The sequence below is a fragment of the Parasteatoda tepidariorum genome, chromosome 8 (genome assembly GCF_982258835.1).
Source record: "Parasteatoda tepidariorum strain Cologne lab strain chromosome 8, Ptep-v5.0, whole genome shotgun sequence".
NCBI lineage: Eukaryota > Metazoa > Arthropoda > Arachnida > Araneae > Theridiidae > Parasteatoda > Parasteatoda tepidariorum.
Genome location: NC_141762.1, coordinates 81,200,681 through 81,222,000, shown reverse-complemented (window position 1 = coordinate 81,222,000; position 21,320 = coordinate 81,200,681). Strand labels below are relative to the sequence as shown.

Here is a 21,320-nt window from a genome sequence, read left to right as displayed (position 1 = left end):
TTCTTTTTATTCTTGTTTCAAGTTAAACACGTAATATCTATCATATTCTAAAAGATAAGAAAAAAATAAGTAATTTTAAAACTTGTCACTCTTTTAAACGGGTTGATATAGTTACCAACATCAATATGAGGGTTCGTAGTTGTCATGGAATTCCTGGTAAAAGAATGTCGTATTTTTTTCCATGATTTTATAACTTTTTGTTCTAATATTCTTAATTTCTCTGTGTGTTCATAACGTTGTATTTTTTTACGAAAACCGATGATCAATTTCAAAAATCGAGAGATTTGTATTTTCAATCCAATGTATTTTTATCTAAATTAAAACTGTTAATAAAATCGATTGATAATTTTTGATAGTTCAAACTTAGAGACCGATGACAAAAGATCGATTTCGATCAACAATGCAGTAATCATAACAAGGAATTTTATAAATGGTCAATTACGTGATCATTCAATAAATTACTTTGAAAGCGACATATTTTCTGAGTTTTCATTTCGAGATCTGAATCCCTACCTTAAAATTATTCGATTAATGAAGGCTTGAGTTGGATATAAAGTTCTAAATAAAGGTTTTGTATAAAGAAATATTAACTAATTGATGATGGTTAGTTTTTAATGCAACAGAACAGAACCAGATATTTTTTTTCTGTACAAAGTAATACTGAAATTTAAAAAAAATTATGATTTACTATTCTTATGCAATGAAACTTGCTTGTATAATTTTAATTTTAGTTTGTCGTTTTCCGTTTTTAAAAGTGAGGGTTTGAAGCGAAAAAGGTCCTTATTTTACTACTCTTTTAATTTGTTGTCTCGATTTTTTTCATGAGCAACAAACAAGCCTTCGAATTTTAAATTTAAAATTTATGTGACTTGACTTTTCACTTACTTGCAGATATAAATTATGAACCATTATTATATCTATAAATGAATGTTGTTTCTTTATGTATATTGTTTAAGTAGGCGCGTGTGCAATTATGCTTTTAACCGTTTTTAATCTAATATTGATAAATTGTTCATTTTTAAAATTACTCAATGTAGAAAGCAGAATAAGAAAGTTCTCTAAATATTAAGCATTAAGTTTACTATTTTTACTACTACCATTCATATATTTAAGATTTAGTATACTGTCTTTACATATTTAAAATGTTTAATTCATGTAAGTGTATTAGTACTTAATACCTTCACAAATTACAAATTTACGTGCATTTATCGTAAAAATTATAAAATCTGGAAATCATTAAAAAATTTAAATTAAAAATATTTAAAAACCAAAAGGTATTCGTTCATACACCTAATTACACGTATTTTGGGGGGGAGGGCTAAATAGTATCTCGCGATGAACAAATATTGTTAATAATGTAAATTTTAATAAAATTATTTTAATACTGTATAAAAAAAAGCAGATTTTTTTCTCGATAAAACTAGAAAAAAAAAAGAAATTTATTTTATTTTTAAAGAACTTTATTTTTTTGTCAAATTTAAATGTTTAAAGTTTTTTTATACATTTAAGACATTCTATAAATTTATTTAATAATAATAAATTTTTTAATAATATTTTATAAAAGGGGCTATGATTAATAAACATTACATTGCAAAAAAGTATTATCTAAATTTTTTCTAATTTAAGAAAATCATCTTTTATGATTAATTGATTCATTTAAAAGAAATTTACTCTTCTCCAACTATTATATACTTTCGAACATTAAGATCATTTTAAAAAAGCGGTGATGAAAAAAAAGAAAAACTTTAATTCAAGCAGTAACCATTAAAAAAACATTTATAAGTATAGTTACGATACTGAAAAACATTTTCAAGCTAGTCTAGTTTAAATTATTTAAATGAAACAAATTTTCAAGCTCTGTAAAAAAATACTTCCTCTTTCAAAAAATAACCTTGCAAAAAATAGTTTAAGACATGAATAAAATAGTTGAATAACTAATGAATCTCAAAAATGGTTAAAAGTGATACACGATCTCTTTTTAAAATACGTAAACTTTAAATAAAGGTATAAATGTCGGTTTCTACTTCAAAAAAATATTTTAAGTGTAGTAGTTAAGGATTTAGAAATATTTTACGGCGCAGTCAGGGAAGAAAACTGCCCATTATGCGACTTAAAAACTTGACAGCAGTTTCTAAGAAATACTTAACTAAAGAACTATAATTTTACCACCCACAAACATAATCCTTATTTTATAGCTGAGATATGAGAATCTTATTCACAACTCGAAATATTTCCCTGCCGAGCATAAAAATGGATCACGGCGACATCTAGTGTCAAGATGAAATATTTTTCAAAGTGAGCAGTTAAATATTTCTTTTCCAACAAGATATAGAAATACATAAAATGTGACCTTAGCCATTGATAAACGCAGTCAACATATTAATTGTTGATCATTTTCTGTGTTTAGCGGAAAGGTGCAGTAAAACAAGAAAATATCCGCTGTGAAAAAGGAAAATAAATTATCGAAAAAAGAAAAAAAAAAAAAAAAAAACTTTTTGAAGCCAACTTTGTACAGTAACGCCCGAAATGGTCACGGAATTCGTGATGTTCGATGCGGCAGTTAACACGACGACAAAATTACTGAAAATAATGGCGAGCATTCAAATGAGTGATTTGCGGAATAAATATTTAAGGATTTCAAATGAACAGCGTCACGAAGCTTAGCGTTGTTTGCACGCAATTTAGCGAAAACATGTATTGCTGTAAAAATAATTTTCAAACTTTCATTTGACTTGTAAAAAGGAAATTAAAAATATAAAAACCTTTGCTGTGAGCTTTGATTTTATGATCCAGGGAGATAAAAAAAAACAACCATAAATTCGATTTATATGTTTTCATATTTCCAATTATTCATTTTTAAATGTTTATTTTGTCACTTTCAGATCATTTGCTATACACGTATTCCTTGTTATGATCACAAACACGCGAGCAAATAAAGGCATAGATTATATATGGTGTAATTTATATGTAAATCAATAAAATGAGGCATACAGATATATTTTTGAATTATTTTGCTGCAAATAATACATAAATAAAGTCATTTTATATTATCTTAAATAGAGTCAGGATACTATTCATTCAATTTATACAATCAATTCAAGCAAATTGAATAATAATTATTTATTGTAAGTGTTTGTTTACATTGTTCGTACGCCATGCAATACAGTGGAGTTTTACGGTCTTTTCAAGACCATTTGAACTTTTCAATTCAGCCGTTAAATGATGAAGAATTTAAACATTTTCGTTTCATATCGACTATTTGCACAATTCAAGTAATTTCCACAACATTATAAAACTATTTTGCATGATGTGGATTAAATCATGACTCATTATTTGGCTACAATACAGCAAATAAATGTGTGATATAAATTCAATAAAGGTATAATTATCAAAATAGGTACTATAACAACACAGTTCAAGGATGTATAATAAACTGTGTACTAAAGAATGCATAAATATATATATATATATATATATATATATATATATATATATATATATATATATATATGTAATAATAGGGCTCCAACCCTGTTATCAGTGTCGTCTTTAGCTTGAAATAATTGCAGTCATAAGCCATCAGACGTTCTAAACAGGTTTATTCAAATGTAGGCTGGTATTGCTAACAATTCACGTCCACACTCCCTATGGAAGGGGGAGTGGACAAGACTCCGGACAATCCCGGAACAGCTTATCAGGATCACATAATTATGAAAAGGACACGCAAAACTATGCGTTCTTACGTTTTATACCAACATAGATTTGAAGTAAAAAGGCGCATTTCGTACATTCCTTGTATCCTTACGCATTAAGGAAAATCATTTCTGCTTCCTTATATGGAATTGAAGAAGGGAACGATTCTAAAAATAACTCTTCCCTTGAAATATAAATCTATTTATATTTCAATGCTATGTTTTCAGCCTTGAATTCCCAAAATAGAATCTCTCTACGCTTATTCTTTAACAAAGACATTTTATGAAAACGAAAGAGATTTAATTCTTTTATTAATACAAAAGTATTTACTTTTTGTATTACATCCCCCCCAAAAAAAATCTTTGGTGAGCCAAAATAAAAAAAATTTAGAAAACTTTTAAATTTAAAATTTTTAGGTTGGTACGATTGTTCCTTTTTCCCTACTACAAACAACATCTTTTCAATTAAGTAAAGAAGAAAAAAAAATTATTTACCATGACAAAAATAACAACATGATTATGCAAATTATCTGTTCAGACAACTAAACAGAAAGAAAAATGAAACATTTATAAAACTAATCTACTAAAATTTTCAAAAAAATTTTCACACAAAAATATACAAAACTTTTATGCAAAACAAACTGGACAACAAGTGTCATTTAATCAGAATTTAAGATTCTGTGTGGTTAAATGATTATTTACTTGATGAAATATAACTATTCTACTAAATTTTTCAGAAAAAAATATTCAAAATTTTTATGCAAACGAACTGGACAACAAGTGTCATTTTCAGACTTTAATTTCAACATTTGTCGTTTGATATTTCTTAAGCTTTGATACATGTACTTTTTCAAAATTTTGTTTACTTAAATTTCTTTTCATTTATTTTGTTTTTGTAATCAGTTTCTTGGACATTCTTCTTTTTCCTATTTTTCCTTTTATTTTTTGTTTTTGTTACCCTTTACATATTTTTTCGTCGATATTAACCTGATAATAAACGCATCCATTACCTAGATCTATCTTCGAAACATTTGAACTTTTTGGACATTCTTTCTTTCTATTTTTTGATGTTTACTTTTACTGAAACATCCTTAACATTCATTTTTTCGATGCTTACTTTTTTGAAACATCATTCTTTTCTTTTTTCAATGTTTACTTTTTTTGAAACATCTTTTTCACCATTTTTAACCTTAACATTTTGAGAATCCTGCGTTTAATGTGTAAATATAAGTTGTCACTTTTAGAATTGGCAGAGATGATCAGTCTCTTACCAAATAGAATAACAACTGGCCCGACACAATCAATAAACAAACAAAAATCCCTGCAAGTCTACAACCCTACTAAAGCATATGGTAAATCAGTATCAAGTATAAAACTTTGCTGAGTTAAAAATTTCGCCTATCGTAATAAGGGAGTCTCACAAATTTGTTTAAGTGTTAACTGTCCGTTTGTTTGGGTTTCACATTTTTTAAAATAGGAATTTTTAGTTTTGACCAAGTCCGAAAAAGTAAAAGTATTACACTTTCTTTCATTTTGTGTGAAAACTCTTCATTTTTAGGTTCAAAAGAAAGTTTTGAAAAATTAAATTTTTTATGTGGTTAGATCTTGAAAAATCATTAGAAAACAAAAGTTTAAACAATGACTTAATTTTGTTTGCCGTCACTAATTTAATTGACGTTTGAATCACATTTATATTTTTTTTTCTTCAAAAACATTTCAAAATGCACGATAAATACAGTACTTCATCATAATTTAAAAACAAACAAACAATATAAACACTAGAAATGCAATCTAATCATTAATAATATACTATTCCATTATTCAAAATAAAATATTTAGATTACTACTCATATCTAATATTACTAAAATTTTTAATCACAACATTGAGAAAGAAAATAAAAATGAGAGAGTAAAAAAAAATATATATCTACAGTCAATCCTTTTCATTTGTCACTTTTCTTTTGACCTTCATCCATTTTTCGTTGACGAGAAAGAAAAAAAATATCACTTTTTTTTTTTTCCGCGCACTTAAATCGTAGCAATTCATGAATATTCATGATTAAGATTCGCGCACATTCACTTTTTATTTCACAACTTGAGTAGTAAGAATTGTAGGATCACTCGGTGTCGAATCACTACTTTGGATGATGTTTCTTCCAACTTAGAGGCACTATGGAATTGTAGGGTCATCGGATGGGATACTTTCACTGGTTTCAGGGGACAATCTCCAGCCAACGTCCTTCCTACATCAGCTTTTCAGGCGCGACGAGGTACAAGTAGTACGGGTGGAAAATCGCCATCCTTCCTTCAACGTTTTTTTCACTGCCGATTTTTTCTCCTCCGGGGGTGATGGAAAATTTCAACGTAGCAGTCACAGCCGGTCCAAAGATTTCCTCAGCAAGCAACTATCCTGTCGACTTGTAATAACAGGGCTCCAACCCTGTTATCAGTGTTGTCTTTAGCTTGAAATAATTGCAGTCATAAGCCATCAGACGTTCTAAACAGGTTTATTCAAAGGTAGGCTGGTATTGCTAACAATTCACGTCCACACTCCCTATGGGAGGGGGAGTGGACAAGACTCCGGACAATCCCGGAACAGCTTATCAGGATCACATAATTATGAAAAGGACACGCAAAACTATGCGTTCTTACGTTTTATACCAACATAGATTTGAAGTAAAAAGGCACATTTCGTACATTCCTTGTATCCTTACGCATTAAGGAAAATCATTTCTGCTTCCTTATATGGAATTGAAGAAGGGAACGATTCTAAAAATAACTCTTCCCTTGAAATATAAATCTATTTATATTTCAATGGTATGTTTTCAGCCTTAATATCGACGAAAAAATATGTAAAGGGTAACAAAAACAAAAAATAAAAGGAAAAATAGGAAAAAGAAAGAATGACCAAGAAACTGATTACAAAAACAAAATAAATGAAAAGAAATTTAACTAAACAAAATTTTGAAAAAGTATATGTTTCAAAGCTTAGGAAATATCACAAACCACAAATGTTGAAATTAAATTCTGAATAAATGACACTTGTTGTCCAGTTCGTTTCCATAAAAATTTTGTATATTTTTGTGTGAAAAATTTTTTGAAAATTTTAGTAGAATAGTTATATTTCATCAAGTAAATAATCATTTAACCACACAGAATCTTAAATTCTGATTAAGTGACTCTTGTTGTCCAGTTCGTTTCCATAAAAAGTTGTATATTTTTGTGTGAAAAATTTTTTTGAAAATTTTATTAGATTAGTTTTATGAATATGTTTAATTTTTCTTTCTGTTTAATTACTAAATAGATAAATTGCATAATCATGTTTTTAATATTTTTGTCATTGTAAATAGTTTTTTCTTCTTTACATAATTGAAAAGATGTTGTTTGTAGTAGGGAAAAAGGAACACTCGTACCAACCTAAAAATTTTAAATTTAAAGTATTCTAAATTTTTTTTATTTTTTTAGCTCACCAAAAATTTTTTTTGGGGGGGATGTAATACAAGAATTAAATACTTTTGTATTAATAAAAGAATTGAAACTCTTTCGGTTTCATAAAATGTCTTTGTTAAAGAATAAGCGTAGAGAGATTCTATTTTGGGAATTCAAGTCTGAAAACATACCATTGAAATATAAATAGATTTATATTTCAAGGGAAGGGTTATTTTTAGAATCGTTCCCTTTTTCAATTCCATATAAGGAAGCAGAAATGATTTTCCTTAATGCGTAAGGATACAAGGAATGTACGAATGTGCCTTTTTACTTCAAATCTATGTTGGTATAAAACGTAAGAGCGCATAGTTTTGCGTGTCCTTTTCATCATAATGTGATCCTGATAAGCTGTGCCGGAATTGTCCATAGTCTTGTCCATTCCCCTCCCGTAGGGAACTTGGACGTCCACTGTTAGCAATGCCAGCCTACATTTAATAAACCTGTTTAGAACGTCTGATGGCTTATGACTGCAATTATTTCAAGCTAAATACAACACTGATAACAGGGTTGGATCCCTGTTATTACATATATATATATATATATATATATATATATATATATATATATATATATATATATATATATTAAAATTTCACATTGTGAGTATCTAAAGATATGTTATCATTTTTTTAATATTATCCACCTTTATCAAAATAAATCGAAAAATTTTTTTTTTCTCTTTTTAATTGTGAAAAATTATATTTGACTTTTACATGTATAAATATTATATTACTTTAAGACAGAGGAGAGGATTTTCAATCGCTAGCTCGTCTAGCTTTAAAAATCATTCAACTTCTACAAAATATAGATTGCCATCGCAAGTATTTTTTTCCATATCATAACTATTTCAATCTCCCAGTCTTAACATATTAACCTAAAATTGCATAAACTGATCTCAACTTCGTAAATGTAAAAACAGATTGTTACTTTTGAATATTTTTGAGAAATTTCTATCCAGCAGAATGAATTGTCACATAAACTATGAGCTAAAGGGAGGAAAAGAACTTTATGCTTTATCCGCTTGTTTTTTTTATCATACTGTTGAGATAAATGTAAGTAATTGCATAAATAGTTTTTTTTTCCTTTTTATAACTGTACATTGCGAGTAATTAAATTGAAGATTTATTAGCAAATTGTTTATAACCATTTTTTATTAAATCAGATTCATTATTGAAGGAATTGAAAGTTTATGAAGCACAAAATTAAGAAAAAAAACTATTAAAACTTCAGATTCATGTTGAAAGAAAAATATCAAATTACTTTAGCATTGAAGAAAAAATTTTCCATCTCTTACCCGTTTAGTCTGCTAAACTATAATACCTTTACAAATTAAAGTTACCCTCTTCTTAAATAGTTTTTTTTCTAACCAAGGCATAACTATTTCAATTTCTCAGTTGGTTAAACTTTCAGCTTCGTCATACGTGCCTGATATAACATCAACGTTTATTTTCTGCTAAGCTCACTCTACAATGGGAAAGAATTTTTGGATGTATTTTGTTTGTGGCGTTGAATCCTGAGAAATAAAAACACACAAAAAAATAGTTATTTTTTTATTTACCTTTTTCTCTGTGTAACAGTATCTAGTGGATTTTCTTATCTATTCCATTTTGTGTTTTTATGCTGTTAGTACCGTTGTAAGTTTAATCTTTTAACTACGTTTTTTCCACAGTTTTTTTTCTCTTCTTTTTTTTCCTAACGATTTTATTTTTTTTTAGTTCCTTTCGTTGCATTTTAGGCTTATATTACTTTCTCCCTTCAACTTCCCATAATAGTTTCGTTCATGGAAGTTCGTTTTCTAGGATTATTCCCAGAGTTTTATCTCGTTTTTTTTCTTGGCGGAAATTTCGCCGTTGAAATGCTTTCTTAAAATTTATGTTTGTTTTATTTTCATCTGAAGCATTCAGCACAGTTTTCGTGTAAAATTTTAGTAGTCGTAAATGTTTTGCGCACAGCAATGTTTTTATGTGAAGGTTTACATTGTTTTAAATTGAATGAATAACATAAAATGCAATGCGAGTTAGGTATATATAAAAGAGGAACTATTGATGCGAGTGTTTAAGAGATGCATTTTTGTACTAGATCAAATTCTACAGCGGCATGAAAGCATAAATTAGATGAACCATTATTTTCTTAAACTTGAGTTAAACTCCTTTTTGTTTAAATAATTGTATTCTTGGATATTTTTTTTAAAAAAAAAGTTTAATTCAATAATAGGCAAAATGTTATCTAACATATTATCCAAATATATCCTATAATATCTTAAGTTTCAATATCAACAAACATTTAAAATAAAATAATCTTTTATTTTGTAAATATTCACAAAACACTAGTGGAAACTTTATAAATGGCAAAATCATTATCCGAAAATAGTATCCTGTAATATCCTGAGTTTCACTATGGACAAACATTTAAAAAAAAAATCTTTTATTTTGTAGACAATCAAAAAAGCACTGTTGAAAAAATTATATAGGCGACAAAAGTATTATCCAAAGGTAGTATCGTATAAGATCCTAAGGTTAAATAAAAACAAACATTTAAAACAAAATAATCTCTTATTTTGTAAACATTCACAAAGCATTATTGAAAACTATATATACTACACTCTTGGAGATTGCGAGCATTGTTTAGCATAATTATATCGTTCAACTTTGCTTCAACCTTTATTAGTTGTTAAATTAAACCAATTCATTGTGACAATTTATTCTAACTGGAATTAAAAATAGAATATACTTCAATTCAAACGGGAAAGTAGGTAAATGGAAAATATTACAGCGTTCTATAAACTTGTAGGTATTTATGGTTCAAATTATCCACATAACGAATCGACGCTAAATTGATTCTATGTCAACATACAACCAGATTTAAAATCTTTTAAATAGTTTAAAAATAAATTACAAAGTAATATTTCAATAAACTGATTTGTCATGTTATTTACTCAACAGTGACTTTCTAATTTAATAAAAATCTCCCAACAGTAAATATAATAGAAAATATGCGAAAATAACTAAGGGCTATAAATCTTTATGTTTTTGACACCAAACAAATTATTTAAACAACGTTTTTTTAAGTGACAACTTTGAAACCAATGTACTTGCTTGTTTAAATCAATGCAATAAAATAATGAAATTTTTATCATAGCTAAACAACCTATCATTTAGTTGAGTAAAAGAGAAATCAGTTAAAATCTAAAATTAACGTATCTTAAATATCCCCCAGCATAGTTTTTTTTAACTTATATTCAGGAATTTTACATAATATATTATCTTTTTTCGAAGCCTAAATTAACAAAAGCCTAAATTCAACCAATATTATTAAAGAACAATCGGTATTAAAATCATATTTAATTTTAAAAAAAAATATATGCACTTTTAAGTTGAACTTATTACATGCTTAAAATTATGAAAACTTCAGTTAATATTTCCAGTAGTTAGACAAAACTCCTTTCTGTGCCCCAATTATTAATTGCGTAGACTGACATGCACTTATGTGTTTTATATTTTTACCACATATTTAATTGACATAGTTGTAATGGAACTAATATCAAATTGCTTCTTGGCATATTATTTGATAACACTTATTTAAAATTGACGAATACTATGCAAACTTCCTATTGCACACTTTACCAAGATTGTAGGTGAAATAATAACCATCATATGTACAATAGAAGGAAATAGAGCCAGGGTGGCGCAGAGGATAGAGCTCTCGCCTCCCAATGAGGTGACCGGGATCGAATCCCAGCGATGCCTGGTCTAAACAAATTCCACATCTCTCTCCCACTAACCACAATGTTGACGTAAAGTATTCTCAGTGTTCAACGGATCATGGGCTAGAGTCCATTTGCCGTCAGGCTAACAGTGTGAGACTGTCGTGGTTTCCCGATCATTGAAACGCAAATGTAGTTTAATTCCATCAAAAAGTCCTCTATGAAGACCTTGTCAACTATATTGGGTTTAACTTTACAAGGCTACGGGGTTCAACACGGTAGTCGTAAACTCAAATTTGGGTCTGCTGTTCAACGATGGTTAGAAAATAAAATCGAAGGAAATAACTTTAAGCTTTCGCATAGTTTACATGTTTAAATCTACTAAATATCACCATGCGTATCTTAATTAAATTTTATATAACTGAATTTAGAAGGTATCAGTAATTTTTAATGCATTAAGAAATTCAGTTATCATATATAAATTTAACTTGTATATTAATGTAAAATATAAATTTATGTTTAATTTAATACAAAAATTTTGAGGAAAAGTGTGAAAAAAAAATCTTTCCTGAAGCGAAGACAGACAAATTGAATGCCTTTCAAAAACCTCAAACCTAAACAAAATAAATTTTATTGCATTACTATCCATTTTAAGATACCCCCCGGAGGAATTTAAATTTCCAGAATTTACTAAAAGAAAGATGTCAGGCGTAAAGACTTAAATTACTTTCAAAGCTGGGTGTCAATAATGGGATTCATTAGAGTGTGCAAACAAACAGTAACTGAACAATAACCGAAAAAACGAATAGTTTCCATCGGCCGAAAAGAGCTTAAGGATGAGTAAGACATACATGTCAGTATCCACTACTTTAAATTAATACAAAAATTTTGAAGAAAAATGTGAATTTTTTTTTCTTCTTAAAGCAAAAACAGGCAAATTGAATGCCTTTCAAAAACCTCAAACCTAAACAAAATAAATTTTATTGCATTACCATCCATTTTAAGATACCCTCCAGAGGAATTTAAATTTCCAGAATTCACTAAAAGACAGATGTCAGGCGTAAAGACTTAAATTACTTTCAAAGCAGGGTGTCAATAATGGGATTCATTAGAGTGTGCAAACAAACAGTAACTGAGCAATAACCGAAAAAACGAATAGTTCCCGTCGCCCGAAAAGAGCTTAAGGATGAGTAAGACATACATGTCAGTATCCACTACTTTAAATTAATACAAAAATTTTGAAGAAAAAATTGAAATTTTTTTTTCTTCTTAAAGCAAAAATAGGCAAATTGAATGCCTTTCAAAAACCTCAAACCTAAACAAAATAAATTTTATTGCATTACCATCCATTTTAAGATACCCCCCAGAGGAATTTAAATTTCCAGAATTCACTAAAAGACAGATGTCAGGCGTAAAGACTTAAATTACTTTCAAAGCAGGGTGTCAATAATGGGATTCATTAGAGTGTGCAAACAAACAGTAACTGAACAATAACCGAAAAAACGAATAGTTCCCGTCGCCCGAAAAGAGCTTAAGGATGAATAAGAGATACAAGACCTAAATGTGTCAGTATCCACTACTGAAACGGATGGTTCTTCATCAGTTACAAGACAAGTCGATAATGCTTGGTCATAGGTAGTGAGTGAATGTGTGAGATGATCCCTCTTTCACTTTTTTTCTCTATTCTTTCTCCCTTTTTCCCCACAACGTCCTATCTTCTTTTCTCTTACAAAGTAAAGATAATTCTTCGGATCGTTTTTTCTCTATTCCTTGTTGCTTTTTTTTATCGACTGTAAGAAATGTTTTTATTAGAGACTTAAGAAAAAATATAATCAATGAAATTCCTTTGCTTTACCAATGTCAATACGCTCCATAAAAAAGAATATAGCAATTATTTTATTATTGGCTGTTTTGATATCATCATTTATTTACTATAAAAAATTGTATACTTTATTTTGAGAGAAAATTTATGATTTTGCAATATATTAGCAAATTCATTGGACAATTCATTATTTTCACAAATTATCGCTTTCATCAAATTTTATGTTATTTGTCAGTTAATATCGTTTCAAAAATATTTTAAATAAATACTTTGGGTTGTTCAAATCTCCATTTACAAAGACTGACGAAAATTATGTCTAAAAACGAACAAAAACATTTTATTATCTTTATTATAACTGAACTACCTAAAAGTGAAAAAAAAAACCTTCTTATTTTTTTTTTCAAAAGCTTGCTTCACTTGAAACATAAGTATTCCAAAATTTCTTGTGCGTATCAAAAATAAATATGCAATACTAGTTTGGAACAGATATGAAAGTCAGCTTTTAATACATGAAAAAAAGAACAGAATAAGGCATAAAACACTGTGACTCTGAGTACGACGTCGAACACTGCATATTTCTATGCATTCAAGATCAAAAACATTTGATAAACAAAAAAATTCATTTATTTTCAAAAATTAGCACGTGCTTCTATGACATACCTTATATATAATCCAACACAACTGAAGCAAAAATATATATTTGATGATATAAAACTTCAATTGCTTCAAAAATCTTGAAGATGGTAAAAAAAAATCGACGTATTTCGACAGCCCTTAAATAGGCGTCTAATTTCAAGTCTCTTTAAGACTTGAATGAGGAGAAACATAAAAAGATTTCAAAGAGTGAACGTAAAGTTGCCAACGAAATTGTAAAATCTGTTTACGTGTATTGTTGGATTCTTAGACAAAAAGTTGCTTTCGATATTGAAAATATTCTTTACACAATAGTCACATCAACTCATCTTGATCTCCTTGAATTTTGTTTCATACTTAGGAAAGCCAATTATCTTGTTAACGAGATAAGTTCATTGCCACTTCTTCATAGTAATGGGAAATTCATTTTGCTCCGATTTGCCTCTCTTATCCAATGCGATTTTTCGTTTACTGTTTCATTATCGACTACCGATGTTGTTTCTAGCTTTCTTTTTCTCTTTTATGCCTCCTCATTTACGCTTTGCATGTTTTGAGAATGGGTTCTCGAAATTATATCAACTCTTATTATCATCTTCATGTTTTTGAAGGAAATAAAGTCTTTTATCATCACTTACTTTGCATTAGTCACTTTGTACCAGAATAAATATTTCTATCAACAATGCTTAAGGAAAGAAAGTATTGATATACTATACTTCGTTTCTCCTCAAGTTGGCACTGCAGGGAAAGGTAGGAAATATACTACGCCTTTGAAAGTAGTTCTTCGCTGTTTCCGAATTAATTACAGTTTAAATGTGCATACAAATATAAATAAATGTTGTATAATAAAAAATATGTATCTTGAAACATGTTCTAGAAGTTTTATCACGTTTAAATGTATTTAACTTAAAAATACCTTCTCAAGAAAGCGAATGTACAAAGAAGAAGATGGTTTAGTTTAGCGATTACAATTAGTATCTCAAATCAATTATTATTTGAAATGCTCCAAAAAAATCTTGTTCTTTTCTGTATTTTGCTCAAAATTTTAGTAAGATTCTCAGAAAAAAAATTTTAAAAAAAAATCTGTTCTTTGTTTTCTTTAACGCCAGTATTAGCCACTTTCTCTCCTTTTTTTTTTACTACCTCATGCCCCCAATTATTTTACAACAACCCAGTTTCCATGACAACAGCTGCAATCTGGTCTACCTGCCTTTCTCTCCAGTGCCAACTTAAGGTGAAATGAAGTATAGCATAGTAAAATAATCATTCTAGAACAGTGCGATGAAATGTTATTTGAAAGTATTTTGTTAATTTTTGAAAAATATTTTTTTGTAATAAAGGATAAAAAATGATCGTATATTTTTCGCATCGAATTATTTTATTCATAAGCTAAATTCAATCTTAATGACAATGATTAAGCTGAAAAATGTGAAGTAAACAATATCTGATGTCCTTTTTTGAGAAATGCAAAACCTTGATTGCTGTAATTCTTTTTTTTTAATTTCATCCCTGATTTAAATTTACAGTTGTCTTTAATCTAATGCACGCACTTGCTTACCCTGAGTTCAAGCTGTTACATTTAAATAAACTCAGATTTCATTATCCCTTTAAAATGATTAAAAAAAACTTCATTAATTTATGCAATATTCAGACAAGTAAAAGATTTAAAAAGCGCAGGACTAATAAGATTCTTAAAAATCTTTTCCAATTAACACGTATTTTTTTATGTATTCACGCAAAAAAAAATCAGGAAAATGGTTTGTTTGCTTTTGTTATTTAGTATTAAGAAAATTTTTTGAGAAATTCAAACACTACACTTTTTATCTCTGTATATAACTTTAATTAACGTTATTTGAATTGCACAGAAAAATACTCTAAAGATTTAATTAACAAAGGATTTTTATCAAATACATAACGTTGTCTTTTAATTACATCTCTCATAAAAGTAAGTAATAACCCACGTTGCTGAATAGACCTATTAAGAATATTTGCTTAAAGAAAAAGCAGAATGGGAAATAGGAAGAAAAAATTTCAACGCGATCAACACTGAGCGGAGAAAATTAACTCATATTGAAATTTTATCATGGTTATCTGCTTCATTTGAGGGCAGTATTTTATTTTTGTCCTGCTATTATTTTTTTCGCCTTTTAAGTATTTTGGATCGATAAATTTCCCTCGCCAAAAGAAATCATCAGAGAGCTCATAAACGTATCCAGAATTAGGAATACGGTCAATCTTCGTTCATAAATGCTTATCGTTCCGTAAAAACTCTCGCCTCATTGGCTGCTGACAGTTTCGAAACATAATTACAACAGAGAGAATCATCTAACAGACGCCAACGTCATGGTCATTAAGAAATACTTAACTTGTTCATAATCAAAAATGCATTTCCCCTCAGCGACAGAAAGTCATAAATGTATGTATATTTACGTAATGTTTTCGAACTACTTTGTTTTGTGTAACGCAGAAAAATAATATTCGATACTTTTTTTTTCCCGTACATACATAAATTTGCCTTTTTCTATGTACGTATAGAAAAATGCTATTAAATAATCTATTTGAAATTTATGCAAACAGTTCTTTGTTAAAGAAGAGCAAGAGGATAAAGAAGTTTTTTCCCATGTAAAATATTTAATCATTATTTTTTTTCTTCTTTTTTTATATTTTTAAGGAAGAAAAGTTGAAAATTAAAAAGTAGCATTAAAAGGATTGAATGAATTAGTGACAGATGAAAAAAAATGTGTTAAAATAATATAAAACTCTATCATGCCAAGTGGCTAGCAATAGCAAATAGAAAACTTCTTCTATATTTTGGTACAGTTCAGAATACACTGTAAAAGTGCATGTAAAAATTTGGTTTCTTACTGAAGATGAGCTTTCTTGTATGACCGCTAAACAGCCTATTGGTAAAATTATCCACAACTCAAGTTATCACAGAGATCTGAAATTATTTAAGGATCCCGAAATTCAAAGAAAGGATTGTCCTAGTCATCCAGAAAGCTTACTTAGCTTAACACAGCTTAAACTCTTACAGCTAGCATAGTTTCTAAACCAAAAGAGTGAAATTAAACTTAACATGTGGTTATGTAGGGTTTTTCTTAAGTAATGGCTTTGGAATTAGGCTGTAGTTGAGATGTGTTTCGCCAAATGAACCATTAAGTATAGCTTAATTAGTTTTTCAGGTTGTGCCCTTTATCATGCGAGATAGGAAATAAAAGATTTTTGGCATGGATGGTAGTTTAGTTATCCAATAGTCCAGGTTCACCATTTGATGAGTGCAGGACCTAGGAAACTCTTTGTGTGTTGAAAGAACTTAAAAATATCGTTTTGTCAATGATGGAAATCGAATGCCCCTTCTGGCATATATGAGATTGACAGATTAGCCCTTCCAGTTATGGTATGAATCCAACTTCAAAGTTATAAGTGGTGTGAGCCTAGCTGGCACGCATAGAATTATGGTTGTTTAGCCGTTTTTGGTGAAAACATTCAATAAATGATTGTACTCACAGGTTTCTCCCGCCATGTAAGGAAAATTAGTGGATAATATATGCTAAAGTTTACTGGGCCTGCATGCTTGACCGAATTGTCTGAAACATGTTAAAAATATCGTAAAGGAATAATTGGTAAGTTTCCTTCCTTTGTCTTCTGAATTGGGTTTAAAATTACAAGGTCACGGAGTTGAACATTAGCTGTCGTAAATCCACAAAATTGGGTTGGCTGTGCAACAACGGTTGTGTTATAAAATAAAATAAAACAAAACAAAACAAAACAAAACAAAACAAACAAAACAAAACAAAACTTGGTAGAAAATCCCTTTCTCATCGCCGATAGTGTAATGTCAAAAAATAAATAAATAGATAAAAACTGTGTCTACATAACATTTAAAGTAAAATATCAATAAAATGATCGAAGCCTATTAAAAAAAATTAAAAATCATTTTTTAAACTTTATTTTCTGTTCATATGTTTAATGTTAATGTTCACTGTTTAATGATAGACAATATTTGGTGCATTTTATGTGAGAAATTAATTTTGCATTGCAAATAACTTTTAATTGAAATGTTTAAAAAATAAAATGAAATTATTTTTATGTGTACATACAGGCCTATAATGTATAATATTACGTTCTTATGTAGTGTTATAAAGTGTTTCATATTCTATTTCATTATTTTCATATTTTAATATGTATTACAAAGATGTTATCTACGAAAAGCTTAATTTTAATTTACAAGTATAAAATGCACTCCCTCGAATTTTAACTCAAATCTTTGTTCACGGCTCTTAATATTCGCTACAAGCATAATAAAGTATATTAACATAGTTGTTGAAATGTATATTATTTATTGAGGAAAACGTTTGTTTGATATTTCTCGAGATCGAGTAAAATTTAAAGCGTGAATGGATATTAATTTATTCATTGTAGAAATTTAAATTGATTTGAAGATTCTAGTTTGTTCATGTTTTATACCTGCATGTATAAAATTTATTCACAATTCCTTTTCTGAAAGAATAGTTATGCTCTTAATACATAACTAGAGTCACTTTTCTGAAAAATATAATTTATTCATTTGACACTTTAAGTCAAAATTAGTCAAAATATTTTGTTATAAAGAAAACGATGCTTAATTTCATGGAATTGAATTGTTTGGTATTAAATTTTAATTACGTATGTAAGAATTTACGTTGTGATATCTTTTAGATGTCGGTTGAAGTTTTGACAATAGTTATCAGGAATTAATAAATTAGCTGAGTTATATTTAAGGGGAGATTGTAATTTTAATAAGCATTTAAAACAATTATTTTTATAGACTCAACATGAACTCATTTGATTTAAAACAATTATTTTTATAGACTCAACATGAACTCATTTGATTTAAAGTGTTCTTTAAAACGTTTCAAGAAAGCTGATGAAAAAACTGCGGTTTATTTATAATTGATATTGTTTTTAGAAATACCTCCGACTTTTCACCAGCTTTTTTTATAATTATTATTAAACATTCCTTAACCAAATTTAAAAGAAAATTTATGTAAAAAAACATAATATCTGGAGACTATATTTACTCGATTTTTACAAGTTACACGTAATATTTTATTTTTCACTTTTCCTTGCAAAATTACACGAACAATTTTTTTCACATTTTTTTCATTGTAACCCTAACAGCAAAATAATCTGGACCCTCATTGGACCAATATTCTTGGACCAATATATCTCATTGGACTAATATATCTTGTCACAGTAAGGGTTAAGAGAGCCGTTTTTTACTGATATTGCCCCTCGATGGAATTATCCGAACCACCCGATATTTTACAGCCATTTTACATGCAACATCGGCCTTATATAGAATTGTCAGATTCACCCGATATTTTATATTCATTACTCAGCCAATATAGGCCCTATATTGGTCCTATATTTGCCCTATATTGTTCATTCTAAGATTAATATTAAAAATTTAGCCATTACAATATTGGTCAATCGGTGCATGCTCTTATAGGAGCCAGAGTCAATTTTGAGCTTAACCGGGTAAAGGTAAAGTTATTGCTACGGAAAATTAACTAAGTCTTCAAAAATCTTGCGTTTTATTTTGTTCCAATATTTTCTCATGTTTCTAAACTATGTACTAGTGTAAAAATAGATATGAAATGAGATATATTTGCATTGCCTATAACTGGAGAAAAAAATCTTACATATATCTACTAATCTACTCTATCATTATCAAAGGAGATAGTTAGAAAGGATAGACCTTAAAGAACGAAGTTTTTCAGTATTAGAACAGCAATCAAATTATAGTGAAAATTAAATCACAAACCAAACACCAATTGATATCATAAAAATTAATATTGTTCTAACATTTAGTGGAATATTGTTCTAACATTTGTGAAGATCGGAATCAGAGGCGCACTGTCAGTGAATAGTTTGATTCGAGCATTTCAATTACAGACTCCGAAGCCTCAATTACCGAATCGATACTATGAAATCATGCACAAAACTGAAAGACCTATACCGACACAATAAATAAAGCTAAATTTTTTCCATTCTCCTTATTGCATTTGCCTATGACCTTACGTTATTAGATTAATTATAACAATTTTTAGAAGAAAAAGCAAGACTTAACTATAATTATTATTATTTGACATGATTCTGCTGCCCGAGGTCATTTTATGGTAGTCGATGTTTACCACAATCTTGAAAATTTGCCCAGTACTTATCCTTTTAGATGAATCTTAAAAAACCTATTACCACACCACTGTATTACCTATATATTAGAAGGGTCTGGTTCATTTCATCGAATATCACTTCATCGACACCACTTCATCGACAGATCATTTCATCGACTGGCAATTTCCTCGACAGTGTTGTTTCGTCCACAGGGCCATTCGTCGACAGGATCATTTCGTCGACAGGGTCATTTCGTCGACAAGGTGGTTCCATCGTCAGGGTCATTTCGTTGACCCTATTAGCGAAATAGCATCGTTGACGAAACAGCCCTACGATGAAATGACTCTGCCAATTAAATGATCTGTAGAAGTGGTGTCAATGCAATGTCTAGTCGATGTAATGATTGTCGACGAAGCGACCATTCCGACAAAATGACCCTGTCGATGAAATGACCCTGTTGATGAAACGACCCTGTTGATGAAACGACCCTGTTGAAGAAATGACCCTGTCGACGAAATGACCCGGTCGACGAAATGACTTAGTCGATGAAATGATCTGTCGATGAAGTGGTGTCGATGAAACGGCCAGTCGATGAAATGATTGTCGCCGAAAGGAATGCGACCCATGTTAGTATGTTTCGTACCCATAAAAACACGCCATATACCCTATTACCAATTTACCAACATTAAACTAGCATTGGTCCGTTCACTAATGTGTGACGAATTTTTGCAATTCTTAATGAATCAGAACATTTTCTTCATTGATTTTGCTTTTTGTGCATAACCTTTTTCTTTACTTCAATACACGTTGAGTTTAAATAATAAAGTCCTAACAGAAACGCTTTTTAAAAGCTCACATGTGAAGAAAATAAACATATGATTTCAAACATTGATCAATATATTACTGGATAACGTATACGCTTTAACCTGGAGGCCGCCGAGCTTGTTAATCACCCCAAGGTTAAATTGGCCTCCAATGTTTAACCTTAATGTCGAGGGGTTTGATTGTACTCGGTAAAAAAGTATTTTCTAATTCCCGGTTTGTTTTAAGCAATGAAATACCGGTTTTTAGTTTATTATTTTTATACCGAATATTTACACTGTTAAACGAGATTATTGCAATTTTTATTCATTATAAGAAATAAATTTTGGACATTATAAAGTAAAAAGTAAGGTATAGTTAAGTAAAAGGTAAAGAAAAATGTAAAACAAAATTTAAAGCGAATATACGTTACAAATTTCTCCAAATACTTGATCCAGGAGTTCCCTTGTCTTCTGGATTGGGATCAAAAATACAAGGCTAAGGAGTGGAACATCGGTGGCCGTTAACTCAAAATCGGGTCAGCTGTTCAACGACGGTCACAAAATAAAATAAAATTACAAATAACAAATTTCAAATCAAATGATACTTTGAATCATTTTGGAACATTCGAACATTTGAAGCAATTATATCTAAAAACTCATTATTTCTCAAAAGTGTATAATTACGAATGCTGTATACCTTTGCTACGTGACATTTTCATTTCCCTAATGTAATGTAAAAAAGCTTTAAACATTTTGTTGTTCTCATGTATTTTTGTTTGGAACAAAAGAATCTTGTAAAGCTCGCGAAAAATGTCTAGGTGCAAATCTCTTCTGCAAGCTTACAACATATTTTGAAGCATTATTTCAGCTCTCTAAGGAGCTTATATCAAGTAAGAAAAACCCCTTGAGAAATCCTCGCTTTTATCATGTGATATTTTTAACTTTGTTTGAAAAAATAGCAAGTAAATATTTACAATGCATTTTTAAGGTTGTAAATACAATGTTATTTGGCGAAAAATATGTTG

At 29.1% G+C, this 21,320-nt stretch overlaps 1 protein-coding gene across 1 annotated transcript in view; it reads left to right on the top strand.

The window, feature by feature from the left end:
• The window catches only part of LOC107444985 (zwei Ig domain protein zig-8), a 210,158-nt gene that overhangs the window by 121,454 nt on the left and 67,384 nt on the right, over positions 1-21,320 (top strand). The gene's annotated exons all lie outside the window — the stretch shown is intronic.